Consider the following 3,555-nt stretch of genomic DNA (forward strand, 5'->3'; position numbering starts at 1 on the left):
CAGTCTGCTCCAAATATATAATGTACAAAGATAGAAGATCACAGGGGGCCACACAGGAAGATCCTGCAGGAAAGATACAGGACTGTCTGCTCAGCTCTACAGATAAATACAGTCTTTTACTCTCTGTTATCAGCCATGTCAGGCTGGGGACAGGTGACTGTAGGACAGCTGACTACAATCTATTATTCTCTGTTATCAGCCATGTCAGGCTGGGGAGAGGTGACTGTAGGACAGGTATATACAATCTATTACTCTCTGTTATCAGCCATGTCAGGCTGGGGAGAGGTGACTGTAGGACAGGTATATACAATCTATTACTCTCTGTTATCAGCCATGTCAGGCTGGGGAGAGGTGACTGTAGGACAGGTATATACAATCTATTACTCTCTGCTATCAGCCATGTCAGGCTGGGGAGAGGTGACTGTAGGACAGGTATATACAATCTATTACTCTCTGTTATCCGCCATGTCAGGCTGGGGAGAGGTGACTGTAGGACAGGTGACTACAATCTATTACTCTCTGTTATCAGCCATGTCAGGCTGGGGAGAGGTGACTGTAGGACAGGTATATACAATCTATTACTCTCTGTTATCAGCCATGTCAGGCTGGGGTGAGGTGACTGTAGGACAGCTGACTACAATCTATTACTCTCTGTTATCAGCCATGTCAGGCTGGGGAGAGGTGACTGTAGGACAGGTATATAAAATCTATTACTCTCTGTTATCAGCCATGTCAGGCTGGGAGAGGTGACTGTAAGACAGGTATATACAATCTATTACTCTCTGTTATCAGCCATGTCAGGCTGGGGAGAGGTGACTGTAGGACAGGCATATACAATATATTGCTCTCTGTTATCAGCCATGTCAGGCTGGGGAGAGGTGACTGTAGGACAGGTATATAAAATCTATTACTCTCTGTTATCAGCCATGTCAGGCTGGGAGAGGTGACTGTAAGACAGGTATATACAATCTATTACTCTCTGTTATCAGCCATGTCAGGCTGAGGAGAGGTGACTGTAAGACAGGTGATTGTTCTGCAGGTGAGGTGGTGCGGGTGCAGCTCTGTGCCACAGAAGAATGTGTGGTACTTGCTCCTTTCTACCTGGGGTTAGTGGGCTTTGGGATGCGGGAGGCAAAGTGAGAGCCAGGTTTCCTGGGGCAGCCCGGCAGGGATGGAGGTTACATGGCCTATTTGGTGGGGGACACATTGATGCTTCTCCTGCCTCCTTTCCCAGCTCAGATCTCTCCCTATACCATATGTGACTGATCTGTATGCCCAGTAATAACCCTCCCCCATCACAGATATAGTGACACTACAGCCTGATGCATTGCTCCCTGTAGCCATTAATAATGCACCCTTCCCCAGTAATAATGCCTCCTGCAGTCAGATTATATACCCTTTGTAGTCAGTAACAATACCCCCAATTTAGCCAGATATAACGCCCCATTTGTATTTATGCTCCCTGTGGCCAGATATGCCCCATAATAATTCATAATAATTTTATTTATATAGGACCAACTTATTCCACAGCACTTTACAGGTATGCCCCATATATCTAGTAATAATGTCAATGTTGGCAGGTATGCACCCATGTATCCATCTAGCTACAGGTGTATGCCCCCGTAGCTAGTAATAATCACCATGTTACCTGATATACCCCCTGTGGCCAGTGATACCCCCTCTAGCCAAGTAAACACATATGTAGCCAAATGTAAATATTATAACCCCTGTAGCCGAGTGTGCCCCCTATAGCCCTGTAGTTAGGTATGTGCACCCCCCCCCCCCCTTTGTAGCCAGTTAGGCCACTTGTAGCCAGGTATAGTCCCTGCATCCAGTTACCTCTTGTAGCCAGGAAGCTACCAGGAGATGGTGCAGCTGCTCAGAGGTGCTGCAGGGGGCAGTGTTTCAGGTTTCAAAATGTGCAGGGTAGAGGGTAATGACGCTGCTGGGGAAGTACATGGGATACTGAGATCTGCCCCCTATGGTCATACCTGGTACTGCATATTTCACAGTAATGGGCCTTGATAATGGCTTTCAAGCTGTTGTAAGCTAGAACTACAACTCCCATCATACCAAAACGCTCAATTTACTTCAATGGAAGTCAGCTGCAAAACCACACAAACTTTGGAATAGAGAAGCAGTTTCTGTGACAAAGCAGTCACATTTTACCAATCTTGGATAACTTTTATCTTCAAGGACGATAACTATTGTAGATTACACTTGTCATCACCAGGTGGCGATAGAGACCATGCAATTTTTACATGAATTGATGTAGCCATAACTAGGACACAAGACAGCAGTTACATTCTTGTACATGGAGGGCAGTATTACACTGTAGTAGTTTTATTCTTGTATATAGGAGCAGTATTATAGTAGTTATATTCTTGTACATAGGAGGCAGTATTATAGTAGTTATATTCTTATATATAGGAGCAGTATTATAGTAGTTATATTCTTGTACATAGGGGACAGTATTATAGTAGTTATATTCTTGTACATAGGAGGCAGTATTATAGTAGTTATATTCTTGTACATAGGAGCAGTATTATAGTAGTTATATTCTTGTATATAGGAGCAGTATTATAGTAGTTATATTCTTGTATATAGGAGCAGTATTATAGTAGTTATATTGTTGTACATAGGGGCAGTATTATAGTAGTTATATTTTTGTATATAAGAGCAGTATTATAGTAGTTAGAAGCCATTCTGTGGCCCTCCTCCACTGTTGGCGTTTGCTTGGCGGGGTTGGCGGTCTCTGACTGGCAGTGATTTTTTTTTTTAGTGTAGGGACTCGTGGACCAGAAGACCTGCACGTGGTACTTTAGGCAATATGGTTTGATCAAATTTTATACCAACATTCTGGCGTTGGTTTATAAATGTAGGCATTAGTGTCAGCCATGGGTGTGGGGTGCAGCCACTTCTTTTTCTTTATTTTTGCATTTTACATGTTCTCTTTTCTCTATGTGGCTAGCACTACTCCCTTGTAAGACCTATGTGACCCCAATCAGCAGAAAACACCTGTGTACATATGGGTAAGTACTTTTTTTTTTCTCCCATTCTACCTGCTTGGCGGGCCACCTTCTCCGCCGGCGGCACCTGCGGGGTTTGTGTGTGGGGAGGGGGCCATGGGGTTTGGTCCTGCGACTGTGGGGTTGCAGGGCCATTCTGTGCCCCCCCCCCCCCGCCTCCCCTGTTGGCGTTTGCTTGTCGGTCGCTGACCAGGATAGTGTTGATTTTAGTGTAGGGACCTGTGTGTGCCAGAAGACCTGCACGCAGTACATGTTGCTATATGGTTTGATCAAATTATATACCAACATTCCGGCGTAAGCTTTTAAATGTAGCCGAGAGGCATTAGTGTCAGCCATAGGTGTGAGGTGCAGCCATTTCTTTTTCTCTATTTTTGCATTATAGTTGTTATATTCTTGTACATAGGAGTAATATTATAGTAGTTACATATTCTTGTACATAGGAGCAGTATTAGTTATAATAAAAAGTGAATTTGACTTCCACACATCACAGAAACAAAGAGAATAATAAAGACTCGGGAGACAAAGA

The sequence above is a fragment of the Dendropsophus ebraccatus genome, chromosome 8 (assembly GCF_027789765.1).
Source record: "Dendropsophus ebraccatus isolate aDenEbr1 chromosome 8, aDenEbr1.pat, whole genome shotgun sequence".
Lineage (NCBI taxonomy): Eukaryota > Metazoa > Chordata > Amphibia > Anura > Hylidae > Dendropsophus > Dendropsophus ebraccatus.